Below are 23,836 nucleotides of genomic sequence, written 5' to 3' on the forward strand. Positions count from 1 at the left end.
GGCCATGTCTTCCTGATAAATGACACATTTACAAGATGTTCAAATACATTCACAGTGTTGTAGGGGAAAAACATCACAAAGATTAGTAAAGTAAAAAATTTTATTTGGCATATATTCAAAAGGACAAAAGTGGGACGCAGACAAGCATGCTGCCAGAGCTAGAATGTCTGCCCGAATCCAAAGAATATCACAGAACAGGTAAGAATGGGAAAACGGACAAGCATGCTGTCATAGCCATGTCTGCCCGAGTCGAAAGAATATTACCGAATAGGCAAGAAGGGGAAAACAGACAAGCATGCTGCCACAGCCATGTCTGCCCGAGTCCAAGGAAGGTTACAGAATCATCAGCATATATCAACACCACAAAATGGGTAGAATCATTGAAAGCGTCACTTTTTCACTGATTGGCTAGAAATTGTAATCTTACATTTTGAATCATCTTTCTTAACAATCACTGGTACGGGTTTCAGTAAGGAAAGTCAGGAGGGTCTTCACTGGTCCAACAAATTCCTATTCACTAAATGCTAATAGAAAAAGATAAGAGTGGAAAGTCTTTTGTGTTGTGTTTCATCGGCTTTATGTGAAAGTTTCCCTAAAAGATCGGATTTTCTAAGATTATGTTAGCTATTGTCTTTATACCTCAGGGCCCAGTTGATGTGTCCTTGTGAGTCCTTGTGAGCTCAGCTCCAGCTGGGTCACATTGTATATGCTCAAGAAGAGGGAATAGTAACTCCAATATTATTTCCTAAATCAATAGAAATGGCAGAAAAATCCATCCCAAGACTGCCCCAAAGTCTAGCTGCCTTACTTATTATCATGTTGTGGTCTCCAATGTGTTCAAATGTGAATCATGGGGAAACATTACACAATTATTCCATTAAGAATGGATGAAATGTGAATTGGAGAATGAGAGAGAGAGAGAAACTTCTTGTCTTAGTTTCTTAATGCCGCTATAACAAAAATACCACAAGTGGGTAGCTTCAACAAACAGATATTTATTTTCTCATGGTTCTAGTGGCTAGAAGTTCAAATTCAGGGCACCAGCTCTAGAGGAAGGCTCTCTCTGTCTGCTCTAGGGGAAAATCTTTGTCTCAGCTTCTCTAGCCAGCCATCCTCAGAGTTCCTGGGCTTGCAGACTGGTCTGCCTTTGTAATCTCGGATAGTGTTGACAATCCCCCTGTGCCTAATCTGCTCTTTTTTATCTCAAAAGTGATGGTTTAAAACACACCCTACACCTACAATGGCCTCATTAACTTAACAAGAAAACTCTATTTCCAAAAGGGATTACATACACAGGTATAGGTAGGGGTCAGAACTTTAATACATTTTTCTGGGGAACATAATTCAATCCATAAAGCTTCTCTTGGTCTACAAATAAAGACATAGAGAGGGCTTGAAAATTCAGATACCTGGATGGGTCAGGCAGAAAATGCACATGGATGAAGAGGGTGACAAAGAGCCATTAACAGTCAGACTCACTGCCAACAGGCTACAGAGAAGTGAAGAGGTGGATAAACTGAAGAATCTGTCCCATTTTGTTTGCACGAGTCTTTGGGCAGGATAGGTTAGGTTATACCAATTGTTGCTATGTGGGAAACATTTCTTTTTAATTGTAAATCTAATTTTTACATGAAATTACTGAATTTTAAGTACTGGCAACTAATTCAAAATTTTGAAGAACTGCATAGGGCAAACAAAACACCTTTGTAGGCTGCCTTAGAGCTGTAGGTTATCAATGTGTAATCTCTGAGATAAAGATCCAGGGTAAAGGCCTTGGGGGAGGGAGGAGAAGTCTGGAAAGGAGAGGAGTCGTAGCCCAGGAGAGGCTGCACAGAATGAGGAGAGCAGGGAGGAGAATGTGCTGACCAGGGACTTCGGGGACTTTGAAATGGGAGGTTTGGGAGTTTTTTAACCTTTTCAGAGGAGCCCTGGTGGCACAGTGGTTAAGCCCTCGGCTGCTAACTGAAAGGTTGGCAGTTTGAACCACACCAGATGGGGCAGTCTTCTTCCTTAAGGATTACAGCCTTGGAAACTCTATGGGGCAGTTCTACTCTGTCTTATAGGGTAGCTGTGAGTCAGAATCAACTCAATGGCAATGGGTTTTATGAGTAACCTTTTCACCCTTCTCTTCATAAAACCTTCAGGAAAATAGACTTTCTGCATTGGTGCTTTGAACTCAGGTTTGTGTTTTCTTTATGAGACATTGTTGTGTTGAGACTGGCTCCAAAGATGCCCAGTTACATCTGAGTTATGTTTAAGAGTCTCCAAGTAATGCCCTTTGTTCTGAGTCCAGGGAAACTTGTGATAGCAATCTGCTTTCTCAGATGGGAAGAGAGGCAGGATAGGGAAACAATTCAGAGCCTGGGTCTCGGAGGCAGGTAGAACAGGATTTGAAACCTGGGTCCTCCACTTACTTGCTCTAAACATTTCTGAACCTCTTCTGCAGAGTGGGGATAAAAATACTGCCCACTGCATAGCATCATAGCATTGTTGGTATTGTTAGATGCTGTTGAGTTGGTTCCAATTCATAGCAACCCCATGTACAACCGAATGAAACACTGCCTGGTCCTGAGCCATTCTCACAATCGTTATGCTTGAGACCCTTGTTGCGGCCACTGTGTCAATCCTTCTCATTGAGGGTCTTCCTCTCTTTCACTGGCCCTCTACTTTACCAAGCATGATGTCCTTCACCAGCGACTGGTCCCTGCTGATAACATGTCCAAAGTATATGAGAGGAAGTCTTGTCATCCTTGCTTCCAAGGAGCATTCTGGCTATACTTCTTCCAAGCCAGATTTGTTCCTTCTTCTGGCAGTCCATGGTATATTCAATATTCTTCGCCAACACCATAATTCAATTCTCCTTTGATCTTCTTTATTCACTGTCCAGCTTTCCCATGTATATGAGTCGATTGAAAACACCCTTGCTTGGTTCAGGTGCACCTTAGTCCTTAAAGTGACATCCTTGCTTTTTAACACATTAAAGAGGTCTTTTGCAGCAGATTTGCCCAGTGCAATGTGTCTTTTGATTTCTTGACTGCTGCTTCTATGGGTGTTGATTGTGGACCCAAGTAAAATGAAATTCTTGACAATTTCAATCTTTTCTCTGTTTATCGTAATGTTGCTTATTGGTCCAGTTGTGAGGATTTTTGTTTTCTTTTGTTGAGGCGTAATCCATACTAAAGGCTGTGGTCTTTGATCTTCATCAGTAAGTGCTTCAAGTCCTCTTCACTTTCAGCAAGCAAGGTTGTGTCATAGGCATTTCTTAATGAATCTTCCTCTAATCCTGATGCCACTTTCTTCTTCACATAGTCCAGCATCTTGGATTATTTGCTCAGCATATAGATTGAATAAGCATGGTGAAAGAATACAACCCTGACGCACACTTTCCTGATTTTTAAACCACGCAGTTATCTCCTTGAACGACGGCTTCTTGATTTATGTACAGATTCCGCATGAGCACAATTAAGAGTCCTGGAATTCTCATTCTTCGCAATGTTATCCATAATTTGTTATGATCCACACAGTGGAATGCCTTTGCATAATCAATAAAACACAGGTAAACATCTTTCTGCTATTCTCTGCTTTCAGCCAGGATCAATCTGACATCAGCAGTGATATCCCTCATTCCACATCCTCTTCCAAATCTGGCTTGAATTTCTGGCAGTTCCCTGTGGATATACTGCTGCAACCACTTTTGAATGATTTTCAGCAAAATTTTGCTTGTGTGTGATATTAATGATATTGTTTGGAATGGGCACAAATACGGACCTCTTCCAGTCAGTTGGCCAGGTAGCTGTCTTCCAAATTTCTTAGCATAGACGAGTGAGACCTTCCAGTGATGTTTCCATTTGCTGAAACATCTCAATTGTTACTGTTGTAGTGTTATAGAGAAATGTAAATGAGAAAATGAAAAGAAAATGTGCTCAGCTCAGTTCCTAGCACATAGTAATACACATTCAACAAACAGTAACTGTTATTATTATTATTTTTGTTTTTGTGTGCCATTGAGTTGATTTTGACTCATAGCGACTTTATAGAACAGAGAACAACTGCCCTGTAGGGTTTCCTAGGCTGTAATCTTTACAGGAGCAGATAACCAGGACTTTTCTTCAGCAGAGCAGTTGGGTGGGTTCTACCTGACGACCTTTCAGTTAGCAGCCGGTGCTTAACCATTGCACCACCAGGGCTTCTTATTATTAATATATTAGTATCATTATTATTTGCAATTATAAGCCCACAAGGAGATAATATGCTGACCAGCAGACACAAGTATCCATTATTAAACAATGGTTCTGGTTTTTATGCATCAATCTCTTGTGAGTTTGGTAGTGGGTATCAGCCCATCAGATTGTAATTATTGCTCTACACATGTCTGGTATTTTACCCTTTGAGTAGCTTACCCTTGATGCTGCTGTCACTCTATAGAGAACAGGAATTATTCCCATAGCCTGTGAGCTCCTCAGGAGTGGGAACCATGTATTATTGCCAATCAATGTAGGCTGGTTGAATGAATGAATACCTGATGGAGTGAATTTCTCCCTCCCGAACCCCACTCTCAAACACCCTATCATCCTCTGCTTTGTTCTGACGGGGAGCTAGCAAATCACCTGAGAGCGGAGTCTTTTTCTTACGGAGGGAAACATCATGCCAGGGGGAACCCTTCGTTTTGGTGAATATGAGTAAATAAGAAAGACTTCCTTTCTTAGGGCTGAGTAAGGGCCACTTTATACACAGACCTTTTAGGACCAGTTAGTATAAGGAGCTAAGGAATCTTCTGGAATTAAAGGTTTCCAGACCTCCTATCCTTATTCCTCCCCACCTAAAGTTAGAAAATTCTGTTGGGATGGATCTGGGCGGCTCTTGACCAAGACCTTGTAGCAGCATTATCATTTCAACCTAGGACTGCTGGAATAAAATTACCTCTGAGGGGAGAAAGACAGGGATTTTCATTTATGATTCAGATCAAAATGGAAGAACAAACACAAACGTACGCACGCACACACACACGCAGATCTGGAATGCTATAGACCAAACTGAAAACGGTCGTTATCTCGGAGTAGACTGGCAACTTCACTTTCTACTCTTCTGCATTTGAATTTTTTTACAATGTCAAGAGGGGAAAAAAAGAGAGATCCTCTCTTTCCCTTTTGAAGAAAAAAAGGAAGAAACAATGCAGCCTTGAGCAGCTTGAGCATTCAATGTGGGCAAAAAAATTGTTTATTTAATGCATGTTGCTAAAATTAGAGAAGAGAGTAAAGAAGGAAGGCAGGAAGGTAGGGAAAAAGGAAGGAAGGAAGGAGAAGGGATGTTAGGCTGGTCCCACCCACCTGCGAGGATAGGGGTGGGGGAGGACAACAGGACCATGGGCCTGGGTCAGGGAGGTGACCCCCTGGGGGACAGATTGGAATCCTGAGAGAACAGCTGGGTGTGTCAGTACAAACTCTGACAGTCTTGACCAGTTTGGGGTGAATTCATTTAGAGAAGGGGAACTTCTCTAAATGAAGAGGAACTTCAACTGCCCCCAAATTACACCGTTTCTTACTCTTAGTTATGTTAGTGCTTTTTCCACAGTAAACTATGTCCGTAGCTTCTGCCCTCGCTTGTTAGGTATGTTTGACTGGCTCCATGTGGAGAACAAGATGCTTAGTCTTAGGTGGGAGATTTAGGATCAGGGTTCAGAGCTAAAATCAAACCAAATCTTTTGCTGTTGAGTCGATTCCGACTCATAGCAACCCTACAGGACAGAGTAGAGCTGCCTCATAGGGTTTCCAAGGCTGTAGTCTTTACTGAAGCAGATTGCCAAATCTTCCTCCCAAGGAGTGGCTGGTGGGTTCAAACCACTGACCTTTCAGTTAGCAGTCAAGCACTTAACCACTGCACCACGTGGGCTCCTTCAGAGCCGAAGAACCTGAGAAAAATTGTTGTAGGCAAAGCTAGCCCTTCCTGCCTGCCATTCAATTCAGGAAATATGTTGAGGGCCTGCCAGGCACCAGTTATAGCGATCATCATGTTTCACGCTGGGGACTCCACAGAGACTGAGGGGCCTCTCTCCGGAAGAACTCCCAGGCGGGCAGGAAACAAGGACCTCTGTGCTAAGAGGCCCAGTTGAGGAGATGGTGTGGCTTGGCGTTCAAGAGAGCACTGTACGTCACACTGCTCTTTCACTTACTATACATGTGCCCCAAACCCCTCTTTTCTCAGTTTCCTCTCTGTAAAATGGGGATGACAATAGTGCCTTTAGGGGTATCGTGAGGATTAAATGAGATAATGCCCATAGAGTGCTCAGCATGGGAACAGGCATCAAGTGCTCAATAAATGTTAATTATTGTCCTGAACAGAAGTGCTTAGGGAAACCCATGAAGGGGCAATTAATTCTTCCAAGGAAGGCCAGAGAAGGCCACAAAGAGGCTGTGATGTGAGTCTTTATGGAGGAGTAGGGATTTGTTCGATGAGCAAATGTGGGTGGTTTATTGCCAGCAAAAGTAGAGAGGCATGAAAATACATGGTGTGCTCAGAGGAGAGCAATCTCTCACATGACTAAAGCGCAGGCATGCATGCTGTGTGAGATACAGAGGCAGTGGAGGAAGGTGGTGGCAGTGTGAGTGTTTGCATGTATATGAGTGTGTGTGTGTGTGTGTGTGTGTGGTTGAGTGTGTGTGAAGCAGAGGGGATAGAGGGAAGGGTGACTATAGTGTATGTGTATGTATGATAGAGGGAGTGGAGGGTGGGGATGCAGCACATGAATTTGTGTGTGTGTGTGTGTGTGCGCGCATGCATGTGTGTAGCAGACAGCGGAGGAATAGGTGGCAGTGTGTGTGTGTATATGTTCGTATGGGTGTGGAACAGAGGTGGGGGATGACTGTACATGTGTGTTTGTGTGTATAATTTTGTATGTGCGTGGCACAGAGGTGGTGCTAGGGGTGACTGTGTGTGTGAATGTGTTTGTGACTGGTTCTGAATGGCTCTGGAAGCTGGCTTAAAATTGAGAAGGATGTTGTAAACCAGGGTAAAGGACTTGGGTTTTAGCTTCTCCTTGAATGAGTGCGGGAGCCTGGACAATTTGCTGTTTGTTTTTGAAGTTTCTAAGCAAAGAACAACAGGATCAGATGTAGTTTGGAACGTGGGTTCTGGAAGAGTGTCCATTCAGGAGAGCGGCAATGGGCTCTGGCTGTTGTCCCCTGACTGGACACTAGAGGGAGGCCTGGGCTCAGAAGTGACACCACACCCATCCTTTGTTGGGGGATTGTTGGTTTCAGAGGTGATTGAGAAGGGCTGCAAGAGGGGCAATCAGATCCTCATTCACCTCAGACCCTCCCGAAAGACTGAGTCTGACTTGCTAGATTATACATACGGACACTGGCAGGCAAGGGAGCAAAGAAATGCCCCTGAGGAAGTCATGGGGGCCACAAGGACCTGCTCAGTGGGTTTCTTCTCCCCCAGGTCAGCACTGCTCAATAGAAATATAATGTGAGACACATATGTAATTTTAAGTTTTCTAGTAGCCACATTAAAAAAAAATTTACAAATACAGGTGAAATTAATTTGAATATATTTTATTTCCCCAGTACATAAAAATATTCTCATTTAAACATGAAATCAATGTAAAAATTATTAATGAGACATTTTACATTACTATTTTGAACTATGTCTTTGAAGTCTTGATTTACAGTAAACCCATTGCTGTTGAGTAGATTCCAACTTATAGCAACCCTATAGGACAGAGTAGAACGGCTCCATAGGATTTCCAAGGAACAGCGGATAGATTTGAACTGCTGACCTTTTGGTTAGCAGCTTAGCCCTTAACCACTACGCCACCAGGGCTCCTGATCTGCACTAGCCAGTTTCAAATGCTCAGCAGCCACACAGGGCTGGTGGCTATTGCACCATGCGTAACAGGGCAGCTCTAGATGCTTCTCTCCACTCCTGTGGCTCCTGCTTTGCTCACCTGCTGGGCTGGGAGGCCATCTGCTTCTTTCGGATAACTTTGCACATTTTTAGCACTGAGACATTATGGACTGAGTTGTTGTTATTGTTGCTGTTAGGTGCTGCCGAATTGGCTCCAACTCAACCTAACACTGCCTGGTCCTGTGGCATCCTCACATTTGTTGCTATGTTTGAGTCCCATTGCTGTAGCCACTGTGTCAGTCCATCTCGTCAAGGGTCTTCCTCTTTTTTGGTGACCCTCTACTTTATCAAGCATGATGTACTTCTCCAGGGACTGGTTACTGGAGCTCCACTGAAATCTGTCCACCATGGGTGATCCTGCTGTTATTTGAAATAGTGATGGCATAGCTTCCAGCATCACAGCAACACGTAAGCCATACTAGTATGACAAACTGACAGATGGGTGGTAGGAACCTAATTATTAGGGCAGGGCACATAAAGTCAATTACAACCCCCTAGGAGCACCCTATAACCCTAGACATGCTGATCATTTTCACACTACCATGACTTTACTTTCTAGGCCTACAATACCTGCCTCTGCTGGGTGAGTTTCCACTTTCCTTTACTCAGCTGCAAGTCAACTCCTCTGGGAAGTCTTAGCTCACCTCCCATACTCCCAATTTTTCCTTGAAGTGGAAACTAAATCATTGTGTCTTCAGCAACACCATAGCAGTTTTTAGATACGCTATTATAACACTGAAGGAAGAAGTCCAAGCTACAGTGAAGGCATTGGTGAAAAACAAGGCTACAGGAATACCAACTGAGATGTTTCAACAAACCGATGCAGTGCTGGAAGTGCTCACTCATCTATGCCAAGAGATTTGGAAGAAGTAAAGCCAGGGTGCTCCTTGGAAGGGAAGATGGTAAGACTTCATCTCACGTATTTTGGACATGTTATCAGGAGGGACAAGTCCCTGGAGAAGGACATCATGCTTGGTTAAGGTAGAGGGTCAGCAAAAAAGAGGAAGACGCTCGACAAGATGGATTGACACAGTGGCTGCAACAATGGCTCAAACATATCAATGATCGTGAAAATGGCACGGGACTGGGCAGTGTTTCGTTCTATTGTACATAGGGTCCCTATGAGTTGGAACCAACTTGAAGGCACCTAATCACAATTATAACACATCCCTGGGCAGTGAAAATGGTTAAGTGCTCAGCAGTGAACTGAAAGGCTGGAAGTTTGAGTCCACCCAGAGGTGCCTTGGAAGAAAGGCCTGGCATCTACTTTTGAAAAATCAGCCATTAAAAACCCTATGGAGCACAGTTCTACTCTGACACAAATGGGGACGCCATGAGCTGGAATTGACTCGACGGCAAGTGGTTTATTATAACATGTATTCTGGGAGAGATGACCCAGTAAGGAAGGTACGCACGGGTTTAATTGTGCTTACTGACTAATCTGTGTGCTACAGATTAGTCAGTAAGCACAATTAAGCCCGTGCGTACCTTGCTTACTGTAAGCCGTTGCATACCGTGCTTACTGGTTAATCCACCCCTGCACGTATCACACTGCAGTGCAATTTTGGAATCTAGCTCTTTTGAGCAATGGATCGAGTACATCTTGAGGGCAGGTCTGCGTCTGGCTTATAGGCCCACATACCATGTGTCTACATATTTAAAAGCTATAAATCAAGCTAACAACCTGCAAAATAAAATATATCCTTTTTTCTTATTATAGCTTCAAAATGACCTAGAAAGTCCAGGAGCGAATTTAGAATTCTTGGAGTCCAAGTTGTAGACTAGAACAGCTCCCACTCACGTGCTAATGGCCCCCAAATTTACATCTCTAGTTTTGAACTCAAGACCCATGTATCTAGTTGCCTGTTGGACATTTCTTCCGTTATGTCCTGTGGAAACCTCAGACTCAATGGATCTAACTAATAAATTCTTCGTCTCTCCCCCAGCTTGTCCTCCTTACCCTCTGTCTGCCTGTGTACCACACCTTGAGGGGCTTTGCAGACGTGTGTGGACACCCCAGCCTGCGTGGCCAAGCTCTGTTCACACCCCCACAAACAGCCACCTTGGGCCCAGAGGTGCATACACCTGCAGGAGAATAAGCCTGAGGATGAGGCCTGCACAAGCCCAGGAAGCAGGCTTGGCACCCTCTGGGAAGAGATTGTGGGGTCCTGGTTCCTCTCCATTTTTAGATAAGGAAACTGAGGCCCAGAGAAACTCAGTGACTTGCTGAAAGTGGTGGGGCTGAGACTCCCGCCCAGGCAGTCTGTCTCCGGGGTCTGCACGCTGATCACAGTACCACACTACCATCTTCCCGTCCATACTTAGAACCTCCTTTAAGAGACACAGTGGTAGAGTATGAAGGGCTTTGGAGGGCTTTGCAGTTAGAGGGATCTGCGTTTGAATCCCATCTCTGCCACTCAATGTCCTGCTATTGTTCTATCATCTGCAAAACGAGGATAGTAACACCTACCTCCCAAGGAGCCATGGCGGTACAATGGTTAAGTGCTTGGCTGCTACCTGAAAGGCTGGCAGTTCAAACCTACCCAGTGGCTCCTCGGGAAAAAGACCTGGCTATGTGCCCCCGTAAAAGTCACAGCCTAGGAAACCCTATGGGGCGGTTCTTCTCTGTCACATGGGGTCACTATGCGCCAAAATTGACTCGCCAGCACCTAACAACAACAACGGTACTCAGGACACAGTCTACAATGAGGTCAACGGCTCTAGGTAGGCACTTTACCTCTGGTGAAGGCTACTGGGTGTAGCAAATGAGAGGAAGCCTTCTAAAGTGTGGGACCTAACATGAAGCCCAGTAGTTAGTGGGTTTTCAATAAAAGCTGTTTGAATGAATGACTGCTCCTCCTGCTCTTGACTAGCTTCTCCTGTGAGAGAGCCAAGTCACTTAGCTTTGCTGAGGATTCTGTGTGGTTTAAAGAAAGATCCACATATTCTTTGACATTCCCCTCAAGAAGTGTCACACTTCCCCTTTGAGTGTGGGCTGGACTCAGTGACTCACTCCTGAAGAACAGAGTAAAAGAAAGTGATAGTGGGCGACTGGAAACTAGGTCATAAAAGGCACTGTGACTTCCTCTTTCTCTCGGTGGATTGCTGGGTAAAGATAGCTGCCGCGTCCTGAGGACACTGAGGCAACCCTGTGGAGAGGCCCATGTGGCAAGGAACTGAGGCCGCCTGCCAACAGCCATATCAGAAGCAGATGATCCTGCCCTGCTCAAGCTTCAGATGACTGCAACCCTGACCAACAGCTTGACTGCAACATCCTGAGAGATCCTGAGCCCCAGCTAAGCCACTCCCTCAAAGCTGTGTGAGAGAATGTTTATTGTTTTAAGTCAATAAGTTTGGGGGTAATTTTTAATGCAATAAAAATAATACAGGCTTCCAGGGGATTCCCAATAAATAGCACCCTTATTCCCTGCTTGGGTTTTGAATAAGTCAAGAAATAAAACAAAACTATATATGGAGGGTGAAATATCACCTTTATTTGTCATAAGGGGCCAGATTGCAGGATTTGGCCTTAGGTCCGTAGCCGACTGAGCCTGCTAATACTGAACCCCAGAATTTAGGCAAAGGAACACTAGGTTGAGATAGGCCTCCTCTTGCAGAGGGGGCTCTGCCCATTAAGAGTAAAAGCATGAAGGAGGGGAGAACTTATACTGATCAAGCGGGCTCACAGGCAAGAGACAAGGTGTGGACCTGAGCCAAGGATACCCAGGTATTCTTCCCCCAATTAACAGTGTGTAGGTCACTGCTCACCCCTCCATACTCACGAGGGGAGGAGGGAGCAATTGGGGCAGAAAGTCCAGAAATTCCAATTAAGTTTCCTTCACAGGACGGAAAGGTCCCTGGGTGGCACAAATGGTTTACTAACAAAAAGTTGGTGATTTGAATCCACCCAGTGGTACCTCAGAAGAAAGGCCTGGTGATCTACTTCCATAAGATTATAGCCATTGAAAACCCTATGGAGCATGGCTCTGCTCTGAAACACAGGGGGTTGCCATGAGTTGGAATTGACTTGACAGCAATGGGTCACAGGAAGGAAACATCAGGAATAGAAAGTGCCTTCCTCACACTCTTCCCTTCCATCTCTGGTCCTATGCCATGCACGTAACATCTTCCTCCTCCATGGGGTTGTACCCGGTGACTTCTCATCTTCTAATATCTTTCTTTCTTTTTTTCAAATGTCAATTGTCTTTTATTCTTCACTGAGTTTAAAAGAAAAATTTTTTTTAAATTTTGCAGTTGTTGAGAACATACACAGCAAAAACATACACCAACAGTTTCTACGAGCACAATTCAGTGACACTGATTACATTCTTCGAGTTGTGCAACCATTGTCACCCTCCTTTTCTGAGTTGTTCCTCCCTCATTAACAGAAATTCACTGCCCCCAAAGGTTCCTATCTAATCTGTCCTGTTGCTGTTGTCAATTTGATCCCATATAGACAGATCTTAAAAGAGCATAAGGCTCAAGGCAGACCTCACGTCTGGTATCTTCTAATAGCCTTATTCTTCCTCCTCTCCCTGCTGCATCCTAGAAACTCCTGGTTAACATGTTTTGCACAGTGCCCCACATACACCAGGCCCTCACTCAGGACATACTGTGAATCATGATGCTTCGAACTTGCCATTTCCATAATGAGGTCTTATTTTCTTTTTAGCCAGATCTCTTTTTCCTAGCCATTAGTGCATTGTTTTGTTTAATCTTAAATCTTATCACGGAGGATCATTCCCTTTCATGGGTGAGAATGTGGTTCTGGAATTTCCTTAATGTCCAGCAAGCAGTGGCAGAGAGCCAGAAGAGAACAAAGAATCCTATCATCCATTTTGATGGCTCAGTAATAACATGTACATCTATTTTATATGTGCAGCTATTTCAAGGGCTGATTACATTTATTTCTTATAAATGGGAATCCAGTGAAATATCTATTCTTTCTTCCTTTGCTGTTTCTCTAAGATTCACGCTTCTCGCCCACTGAATTGCTAGTCAGTGTTGTCAGATCCCTTGCCTTGGATATACCAATTTCCATTTCTTCACAACTGATTTTTTTTTTTTTAAAAAAAAAAGCTCGCCACAATTTTGTATCCTAGACTAGTAACCTTGAGTTCATCTTTGACTTTTCTTTTTTTTTGGAACATTTGATTGTTGTTTAGGTGAAAGTTTACAGAGCAAATTAATTTCCCATTCAACAATTTACACACACTTTGTTTTGTGACATTGGTTGCAACCCCTGAAATGTGTCACCACTCTCCCTCATTCCTCCCTGGGTTACCAGTGTCCATTTGCTCAGCTTTCCTGCCCCTACCGTCCTTCTGAACTTTGCTTTGGGCAAATGCTGCCTTTAGGTCTCATATAGTTGATTGTTCTGAGGTGCACATTCCTCACTGGTGTTATTGTTCATTCGATAGGCCTTTCTATTGTATGTCTATAATGTGATCTCTGGGCGTGATTTCAATTCCAAGTTTGAAGGGTGTCTAAGGGCCATAGTCTCGGTATCTTTGACTTCTCTGAGTTACGTGTCAATGAAGTCCTTGTCATTTTTTCATTTGTCTCTTAATTCACGCTTTCATTTTTCTTTAAGTTCACACATGTAATGTTGTTACTGTTAGTTGCTGTTCAGTCAGCTCCAACTGACGGTGACCCCATGTACATCAGAATAAAACGTTGCCCGGTCCTGCGCCATCTTCGTGATCATTGGTATGTTCGAGTCCGTTGTTGCAGGCACTGTGTATTTTGTACTCACTATAGGACCTGTGAGTGCCCTCCAACCTAGGGAGCTTGTCTTCCAGCACTTTATCAGACAATGTTTTGTTGTGATCCATAGGGCTTTCATTGGCTAATTTTTTTTCCTAGTCTGTCTTAGTCTGAAGCTCCACTGGAACTCGTCCACCATGGGTGATCCTGCTGATATTTGAAATATTGGCAGCATAGCTTCCAACATCATAATAACACACAAGGCACCACAGTATGACAAACTGACAGATGGGTGGTGAACACATGTAATGTGTGAACACAAAATACAAAATTATATACAGTAAAAAGTGAAAGATGTCCGTGGTTGGTGGTTTAATAGCTACACATTCTACCCATCCCTACACATACAGCCTTTGCAATGTCTTTGCCATTCTTCTCATCAAGAGGTGGAGTCTGTTTTTCCTCCATTGAAACTGGGGTGGCTTTTAACTTGCTTTGTGCAGTAGACTGTGTACAATGTGATGCTGTGTGAGCGCCAGAGCCTTGGTCTTCAGAAGTCTTGCCACTTCTGCCTTCATCGTCTTGGAATGCTGCCCTGGGACACCATGCTAGGAAGCAGTCTAGCCTACTGGGTGATGAAAAGCCATGTGGAGGACCGAGGTAGCCCCACTGACAGCCATCACCAACTGTCACATGTGTCAATGAGGCCATCGAATGCCGCACATGGGTGAGCTCGGGGAAACCAGCAGAGGAGCTACTCAGCCAACTCACAGAATCATGAAAAATTATGGTTGTTTGAAGTCACTAAGTCTTGGCATGGCTTGTTAGGCACCAAAGGATAACTGAAACAGCCCCCATCATTCCTCTCCTGATCCCACTCTTCAGACTTTTCTCTACGTATTATAAATATCTAGCGTATGTAACCACATCAAGTTAAAAAACATAAGTGGGAACTTACTTCGCATAGTGATATATTTTCATACGTATACATTTGGGTTATGTGGTGTGATGGATCACTTTTATATGGCCTTGCTCACCATAGTCTTATAACTACTACCAAATGATTGGATGGGACTATGCAAATAAGGAGCTAGTGACCCACCAAGGGCATTGGACAGCTTGCTAATAATGCAAATAAGGTGCATGGCACCCTTATGGGGGGTGGGACCATGCAAATAAGGTGTATGGAACCTTAATGAGGGGATTGGTCAGTTTTGCCATCCCACTAGGCTTAAAATGAGCCATCCCAGAGGCAGAAAGAGGGGAGGGGACCCCCCTCTTCAAGAAGAAGAGATGGGAGCAGACCACATCTTTTGAACCCAGGGTCCCTGTGTTGAGAAACCCCTAGACCCAGGAGACAGAGTTGGCATCAGAAGCAGGATTCGTTGCAATAGCTCTAGACTCATGGAAGCATGGGACTTTGTAAGAGAGAAAGAAGGGGCATGGGAAGTGAAACTTTTGATTCTTAGATGGTTACTTTGGTTGTTGTTATCTGTAATGGCTGAAAGGAAAGTAAGAGATGGTATGCTGCAGCTGAGGGGAGAAAAGCTGCATCTGGAGTAACGTGGGGCAAAATCCAGGCCAATTAAACAAGATGATTGATAGGGGTCCAGAGTCTTCTGGTTCTACCCAGCCAGAGGCCCACGGCCATATGCATATGAATGGGAAGATAGTCAAGGTGTGGAGAAGAAAAGATGAAAGTGGAATCTTTTTTAAAAGGTTATGTGTTTATTTCAATGTACTTTAGATACTGGATGTTTCTCCTACCTAGTGTTGTAAAACAGACCAAATGTATGATGGAAATGAATATTGGGTATTATAGATTACAGAGAGTGTGTAACTCCACCTTTAGCCAATACTTGATTGGATATGCTAAAAAGGGAACTAGGATTTCCTCAAAAGAAACACAGGCTGTTGGTTTGAATGCAGTAACCATGTGTGTAGAGTATTGACGGCTTAGGTAGAAAACCTGAGCTCCACCCAGAACCTTCAAAGTCAGGAAATTTACATTAGAAAAGACATGCAGACCCACTCAGAGCTGCTAGGACAGCAGGAAATTTGCATTTGAAGGAAGGACCTGCAGGGGGAAAAAAAAAGACTGTTTTGCTTTTTGAATTTTTAGCAAGTGGTTTGTCTCTGGGAGCACTGAGGCAGGAAAAGACAGTGCCCATCAGAAGAACCCCTTTCTAGGACTGGAAGTTAAAGGGAGCTGGCAAGTAGACAGCTTGGTATGCTTGCTTATGGTGACCGCTTGGGTCCTCTCGATGAGTGGAAGTGGGGGAGGTGCAGCAATGAAGAGACAGGCTGAATTTGGACATGTTCCACTGGCACCTGTTGACCTAGCCCAGGGAGGCTAAGGATGAGAGAGAGGGAGAAAGGGCTGGCTGCTCAGAAGCGCAGGGAGTTGTGTGGACTCCTGAACCTATGGATGGTGCCCATTGACCCAGCCCATGGGGACTAATGATGAGAGAGAGAAGGGGCTGGTGGGTCTAAAGTGCAGGGAGATGTGTGGACTCTCGAGCCTAGGGTGGCACCTAGCCTGTGGGGGCTAGGGATAAGCTGACCACAACCCGACCGAATGAAGAGAAAGATGTTTGACACCGTGAGCTGGAGTAGATTGCTGCAAGTTGATGGATTGCTCTGTACTGGTCTTTGCTTATGGATGCATATGCTTAAATTTCCAACCGGAAGATTTTTCAGATCAAGTACCATGCTTGTTTCCTCAGAGTATTGGTTTGATAGTGATGGGCAATTTTGAAATTGGCTATGTAAGATGGGGGGAGATAAAGGCATGAAGTGGCTGGCTTACATATTTTCATAGGTGTGCTTACACTCAAAATTAGAGGGATAAGGGAGGACCCCCACTGAATAGGTTTCTCTTTTCCTGATGGGTCTGGGGAAGAGAAAGTGGAGAAGATGCTGATAGGATTATATGATTCAGTTGTAAGTGTTGATTGTTAACAGGGTTAATGATGATTGTAAAAACTGTATTTGTACAAGGTTTAAGTGTGAAAGGCTACACTAAGGCGGGGGGGGGGGGCACTGCTGGATTGGAGTCCAGTGGCCAAATCTTGAAAAAAAACCCAAACCCACTGCCATCGAGTTGATTCCAACTCACAGCAAACCTACAGAGTCCATTAAAAGTTTTGCTATGCTGATACCTTGAAAGAGGCCCACCCTGAGCAAGGGAATAATTTTCTCTCAATTAAATTTTATCAGAAGTTAGAAAGGGTGAAGCTGTGATGACTTTTGGAGACCCTAACCAGATCAAATGCACACCTGCAGCACATCTGAATGGCTACTACCTAAGTAACTTCACCCTGAGGACTCTTTGCCCTACTGAAGGACTAATTGTTAATTACTGTTTTGGACTGGTAAAATGATTGGGAGGGGGAAGTTATCCTCCAAGTAGGAAAGAACCATGGCTAGAACAGCCAGGGCGTGGCCTGCAGTGCGATGGATTGCTTTTATATGTATGGCCTTTCTTGCCATGATCCTGTAACTCCCACCGAATGACTGGATGGGACTATGAAATAAGGGGTTTGTGGCCCACCAAGGGGATTGGACAACTTGCTATTAATGCAAATAAGGTGCAGGACACCCTTGTGGGGCTGGGACCGTGCAAATAGGGTGTATGGAACCCTAAGGGGGGGGAATTAGTCAGTTTTGCCATCCTGCTAGGCTTAAAATGAGCCATCCCAGAGGTGGAATCAGAAGGGGGCCTCACTACCACCAAGGAGAAGAGATGGGAGCAAAGCACATCCTGTGGACCTGGAGTCCCTGTGCTGAGAACCTCCTAGACCGGGGAGACAGAGAGAGAGAGAGAGAGAGAGAGAGAGCTGTAACACTGGAGACAGTGCAAGACGTCGAGAAGTGGTGGCAGAGAAATGGCAGCAGCAGAACAAGCAGACTGGCGTGAGATGGCACAGTGGGCTTCCCAGCCCATAAAGCAAGGTGATTACAGTAGGTGTGCTGACCGACAGAGCAAGAGAGCTGAGCGCCTTCGGGCTGAAGCTTACTGGTGGAGTGTGGTGCCCCTGGGAACTTATTGGTGGAGCTAAAGAGCTTTGCAAAACTTGCCCAAGCAGGGCAGAGGCCGGGCCGAGGGGCTGAGGGGCCAAGAGCCAGAGATAGGTCTGCCTGCAGGCACGGCTGAGAAGAGACTGTCCAGATCGAAGAACTGTATCCTGAATTGTAACCTGTTACTTCCCTAAGAAACCCCATTACTGTAAGTATGGTTTGTGAGTTCTGTGTGGCCATTGCAATGAATTATTGAACCCCGCAGAGAAGTAGAGAGTGCTGTGGGAGGGACAGCTGGTGTCAGAACTGGTAAAAAGGTTGGAGAGAGGAGATATGCCTGACCTCCACCTCATAGCAATCAGCCTTGGGCTATTGATGCTGATGGTGATTCTCCCCCCTCATGAAGTTAGAGGACGTCAGATGCCTCTGTGCCACCATTTTTACAGGTCACATCATTCTTAAACCTCCACAGAGCACCTCACTGTGCAGATAAACCACAATCTGTTTTACTATCCCTGGTTAATGGACATTTAAGCTATTTCCAATTTTTCACTACTACAGATCATACTGGAATGAACATCCTTGTGCCTTCATGACTCCCTGCTCAAATCTATCATACTTAACTCACCGAGCTAAGGAAGGGCAGAAGCAGAACACCAGTAGGTGCTTATTGTCCTCTGGGTCATTACCTGCAGACTTTTGACCCATTGTACCCTACACCCAGGAGTCCTTGGGTTGCACAAATGGTTAAGTGCTTGACTACTAGCTAAAATGTTGGCAGTTCAAACTCACCCAGAGATGCCTTGGAAGACAGGTCTGGTAATCTGCTTTCCAAAGGTCACAGCCTTGAAAACCCTATGGAACAGTTCTACTCTGCATGCATGAGATTGCCATGAGTCGGAATTGACTCCATGGCAACTAACAACAAAAACCCTACCCCCAGAGGCTAGCCCCCACCCCTCAAGAAAATAAAGCAGCATTTGTGTACCAGGGGCCACCACTGCTCCTTTCCTCCTTTACCATCCTCTTGGGCTTTATTAAAGGGTTGGAGATGACATGCAAAGGAGATTTATAAAGGAAGGTGGAGCTATGGCTGTGTTAGGAATGCTGGAAAAGCATATGGCCCCCAGCAGGTGTCTATGTGAGCCTGCTAAGGAGGGTTTGCACTCCTATAGGACTCTAAACCCCCTGGAGTGCTCTAAGCTGTCTGGGGCTTCTGTAGTCTACATGATTGGCCACGGTGTGGTAGGAAAGGGTATGAGGACTTGTGGGTGTCTGTGATGGGAGAAGGGGGCAGGGAGTGGGCTTTGCATCCTGCAGAGGGATTTCTGCTAGAGGTATGTGTGTGTGTTGCGGGGGCTGCTGACAGGGTGCTGTATGTGCCTGAGTGTGGATGTGACCAAACTCAGGGATATGCTGCTGTTAAATGAAGCGAGGCATTGCCATGGCAACACAGCTCTCTGCTCCCAGCCAGATGCCAAGCCCTTAAATTATATTTTTCTGGCTGAAAGCGCCTCAATTGCCTCTGGTCTCCAAAGCAATGGGACTGTGGGGGCACCAGATGCCTCACCCTCATCTCCAACCTTTCAACAATGCCCAAGAGGTGGGATGTAATGGAGATGATGCTGGGACAGATAAATTTTTGTTTGGGGGCGGGGCCTGAGAATAGCCTCTGGTGAAGGGGGACCATGGACAGGCCCCACTTCCATCATCATCTCCTAGTCCAGTGATTTGGGGTTAACAAACATTCTTCAGCACTTTATTTGAGAAGGAAAACTGCACAATGAATGTCAACAGAGATGCCACTCATTTCTTCTACTAATCCTTTCCTTTCCATTGTCCTTCCTTCAATTTTGGAAAGGAGAGTCCTGGGTATCAAGTGGCCCTGCCTCTCTGGCCACAGCTGGTTGTGTCCTTCCAAGAATAAGATCCCTGAGAGTTTTTTTTGTCTTGTTCACCGCTATGTTTCTGACACTTGGAATAGTGTCTAGTACGTAGTAGCTTTTCAGTAAAATATTGTCAAATGATTGAAGAAAAGTTTTCTTTGTCATACTTCTAATGCAACACTGTATCTCACAAAAGGCCTTTGCAAGTAATTCCTGCAGAAGGGAGGCTGCATCATTTTGCAGATGTACATGTCTAAGTAGCCTTTTTGAGGCATTCACTGCTTACCCTGAGTGGGAATGCCGCTAAAAAGCCACCTCTAGCATCACCAGCTAAATCTTATCTAAGTAATCCTCATGTCTTGATTGGGGATCCTTCCACTACAAGACTCAAACCTACTAAATTACAAAAAGCATCCAAGGGGAGCAAGTGCAGCCAAGCCTCACTGAGAACTAGAATCAGGAAAGACATCAGGACCCCCAGGAGCTTCCTTGGGTTTTACTTGCACATGCTGTTGTTGTTGTTAATTGCCATGGAGTTGGCTTGGACACGTAACACGTTATCTATAACAGAATGTAATGTTGACCGTGTTGCCCGGTCCTGAGTCTTCCTCAATCATTAGTATATCTGAGTCCATTGTTGTAGCTATGTTGTCAATCCATCTCATTCAGCGTTTCCCTCTTTTTCGCTGATCTCTACTTTATTTGCCCATGGCTGCCCCCAAATGGCACCTTTGGTTCTCAACTTTCCAGGTTGGTTGTGTGTAGGTAATTAACCCAAATCCAGTTTGCTAGGAGAGAATCAGCTTGGCTTTCTTTAGGTCAGTCTTCTACCCCTTTGTCTGGGTTAAATACCCCTCCCATTGCATCTTTTACTTGGCTCATCACAGCATCCCACTTGCTGTTGACTCTGACTCGTGGCGACTCCATGTTTATCAGAGTAGGATTGTACTCCATAGGGTTTTCAATGGCCGAATTATTGGAAGTAGATCACCAGGCCTTTCTTCCGAGGCACCTCTGGGTGGTTTTAAACCTCCAACCTTTCAGACCATTTGCATCACCCAGGGACTTTCAACCTAGCATAGTTTCTGGTAGTTGCCTGGTTTCATAGGTGTTTTCCCCATGCACTATAGGACCTGTGAGGGCAGAAACAATGCTGGTCACATTCACCTAATACAGTGTCTTCCACTTCATAGATGCTCACTGTCTTAGTTATCTAGTGCTGCCATAACAGAAATACCACAAGTGGATGGTTTTAATGAAGAGAAGTTTATTTCCTCATAGTCAAAGTAGGCTAAAAGTCCAAATTCAAGGTGTCAGCTCCAGGGGAAGGCTTTCTCTCTCGCGGCCTTCTCATCAGTGTTCCCCCATACTAGGAGCTTCTCAGCGCAGGGACCCCGCTCCAAAGGACGCTCTCTGCTCCCAGCACTGCTTTCTTGATGGTATGAGGTCCCCCTGTCTCTCTGCTCACTTCTATCTTTTATATCTCAAGAGATTGCCTCAGGACACAATCCAGTCTTGTAGATCCAGTCCTGCCTTACTAACACAACTGCCACCCATCCTCCCTCATTAACATCATAGAGGCAGGATTTACAACATACAGGAAAATCATACAGCACCAGGAATCATGGCCCAGCCTAACTGATACACACGTTTTTTGGGGGACATAATTCAAACCATGACATTCCGCCCTTTGGCCCCCCAAAAATCACATCCTTGCAACATGGAAAACATATTCATCTCATCATACCATAGCAAAAGTCTTAACTCCAAGTCCAAAATCCAAAAATTCCTCTTCATCTGTGAAATCTAGAATACAAGTTATCTGCTTCCAAAGGTACAATGGCAGAACAGGCACAAGCTAGACATTTCCATTACAAACGGGAGAAATTGCAGGGAAAGAAGGCATAACAGGCACTAAGCAAGTTAGCAGAACACATTACATTAGCCCTCAAGGCTTTGAAAATAATCCTGTGTTCTCTGAGACAATTTACACAATGGCCCTGCCCTCCAGACTCTAGGTATTGGCCACAGTCTCTGGTTTTGAGTGGAGGCCCCTCGGCCCTGGGCTTCAGCTCCGCCTTCCAGGTCCACTGGGACAGCAACTCTGCTCCCTTGGCTTTAGGTGCACCATTTACTCCTACTCCATTGGAGTGACAACTCCACCCTTAGAAACACCAGAGGCCTTGGCTCCACCCTTTGAAACCCCTGAGGTCATGGCCATACCTCTTGAGACCAAGGCAGCTCAGCTTCTTGTGTCCGTTGTCTCTTCAGCTTCTGCTTCTGTTTCCTGTGGCCTCTTGGCCCTCGGGCCTCATGCCAGCATCTGCCCTGCTGGGGCAAGTGTTCCAAAGCTCTGTAGCTCCACCGGTAAGTGCCCGGAAGCACCCTACTCCGCCAGGAAGCCTCCCGCACACAGGCACTCAGCTCTCTTGCTCCGTGGGTCGGCTCCAGTGCTGTCTCGCACTGGTCTCCTCGTTCCGCTGCTGTTGGTTCTTTGCTGCTGCCGCTTCTCTGCTGCTGTAGGTTCTCTGCTGCTGCTGGTCCTCTGTCACTGCCACACGTCTATCCATTCACAGTTTTAAAACCGCTTCCACATTTTAGGTATCTGTTAGAGCAGCACCCCACTCTCTCGGTACCAAATTCGGTCTTAGTTACCTAGTGTTGCCGTAACAGAAATACCACAAGTGGATGGTTTTAATGAAAAGAAGTTTATTTCCTCATAGTCAAAGTAGGCTAAAAGTCCAAATACACATTTATGGGGGGACATAATTCAAACCATGACACTCACTAAATAGTCGTTTGATGAATAAAGAACAAGGGCTTGATGCTTAACCAACAGCATCAACACTGATGTTCCTTTTACCCCTTTAGGCAGTTATTTCACTCTGTGAACCCTCCAAAGGCAGGGTGGGAGTTACAAGACCATGGCGAGAAAGGCCATAGAAAAGCGATCCATCGCACCACATTGACTCAACAATTTTTATTGTTAAGACACGGTGTGGTGCGATGGATTGCTTCCATATAGCCTTTCTCGCCACGGTCTTGTAACTCCCACCAAATGATTGGGTGGGACAATGCAAATAAGGTGCTTGTGGCCCACCAAGGGGATTGGACAGCTTGCTAATAATGCAAACAAAGTGCATGGCACCCTTGTGGGGGTGGGACCATGCAAATAAGGTATATGGAACCCTAACAGAGAGACTGGTCAGTTTTGCTATCCCATGAGGCTTAAAATGAGCCATCTCAGAAAGAGGGGACCTCACTACCACCAAGAACAGACAGGGAGCAGAGTGCATCCTTTGGACTTGAGGTCCCTGTGCTGAGAATCTGCTAGACCCAGGAGACAGAGCTCTAACACCAGAGATGGCACGAGACAGCAAGAAATGGTGGCAGAGAAATGGTGGCAGCAGAACCAGAAGACCAACAGGAGATGGCGCAGTGGACTTCCTGGCCCACTGAGCAAGGTGGCTACAGTGGCCATGCCGACCCACAGAGCGAGAGAGCTGAGCACCTTCGGGCTGGAGGCTTCCTGGTGGAGTAGGGTGCCTCTGGCCACTTATCAGTAGAGCTAAAGAGCTTTGTAACAATTTCCTGAGCAGGGTAGAGGCAGGGCTGGCCCAGGAGTCCCGAGTGGCCAAGGGCTGAGAGGCCAAGGGCCAGGGAGAGGCCTGCCTATGGGCATGGCCGCGAAGCTGTCCTGACCAAAGAGCTGTATCCTGAGTCGTTCCCCATCTTGAACTGTAACCTGGCACTTCCCTATTAAACCCCATAATCATGAGTATTGTCTGTGAGTTCTGTATGCCTATTGCAACAAATTATTGAACCCAGCAGTGAAGTAGTGCCGTGTGAGGAATGGCTACTGTCAGATTTGATAAAAAGATTGGAGAGGGGAGGTATGTCTGACCTCCACCTCATAGGGATCAACTTTGGGCAGATGCTGATCTTGATTCTCCTCTCTCTCCCTTAAGTTAGAGGATCTCTGAAGCCACCATGCCATTTTTACAGACGACAAACCCATCTCCATGGGGGTTTATATTTGGATGGGATAGCTGATCAAGAGGAAAATCAACACAAATTTACCACCCTGGCTAAGAAACTAGATTTGCTCTTCCCACTGTAACCTTTGAAACAGTAGAAAACAGGTGAGGTGTCTTTCCTGCCTAGCTCCTCCACCCCTCAGCCAGCCTGGGATCAATAGTCATTCCCAGGGCTCCATTCTGCCTCATTACCTAATTTGCTTTAGTTGAATCTATCTAGGGTATTAGCATTTTGTTTTTTTCTATTCTGATAAAGTAACCATTTAGATTAAGGAAAAAGAG

Source organism: Trichechus manatus, unplaced genomic scaffold (genome assembly GCF_000243295.1).
Source record: "Trichechus manatus latirostris isolate Lorelei unplaced genomic scaffold, TriManLat1.0 scaffold00010, whole genome shotgun sequence".
Taxonomy (NCBI): Eukaryota; Metazoa; Chordata; class Mammalia; order Sirenia; family Trichechidae; genus Trichechus; species Trichechus manatus.